Here is a 753-nt window from a genome sequence, read left to right on the forward strand (position 1 = left end):
TTACTCTGATGGTGTTCATGCTACAATTTGAGTCATTATAGGTGTTACAGACCTATTTAAATTCCGTTAAATGCAAGTATGAATTTTTTAAATTTAAGCCATGAAAAGAAGGTAAAAAGCAAATAAAAGTCAAGTCATAAGACTAGAATAATGAAAAATAAAAAATATGCAAGTCCTATTCTTAAAAAAAAAAACATAACATATAAGGTCATATTTTAAAGTAAGATTAAGAAAAAAGACCTATAAAACCAAACAAGCTAACCAAATTTTGCAACTTGAATCATGTTGGTGAGAGTCTACTACTTAATATACATGACCACACTTATGCATGTTTAGGAATAGAATAAAAGAAAGAAAAAAAAAAGAAACAAAACAAAAGAAATAAAGTTATTTACAAGAAAAGTAAAAAGTAAAAATAAATAAATATTATAATTTATACAAGAATTTCCCTTCCCGGCAATGGTATCAAAAATTTAACACGACCAAAAGATTAATATTTTCTCCTAAGTGCAGGAGTGTCGAAGTAATAAATAACCTGGTAAAACCAAAATCAAACCACAAAGAGGTTAATTGTATAAATTATAAATAATAATAATACAATAACAATAATAATAATAGTAATAATAGTAGTAGTAGTAATAGTAGTAGTAGTAGAAGAAGAAGAAAAAAAGAAGAAGAAGTTGATAAGAACTGTGAGATGGAATATCAATGTAAGGATTAAACAATGATAACAACAAATATCAAGGTTAGAGG

The sequence above is a fragment of the Populus euphratica genome, unplaced genomic scaffold, assembly GCF_000495115.2.
Source record: "Populus euphratica unplaced genomic scaffold, PopEup_1.0 scaffold70.1, whole genome shotgun sequence".
Taxonomy (NCBI): Eukaryota; Viridiplantae; Streptophyta; class Magnoliopsida; order Malpighiales; family Salicaceae; genus Populus; species Populus euphratica.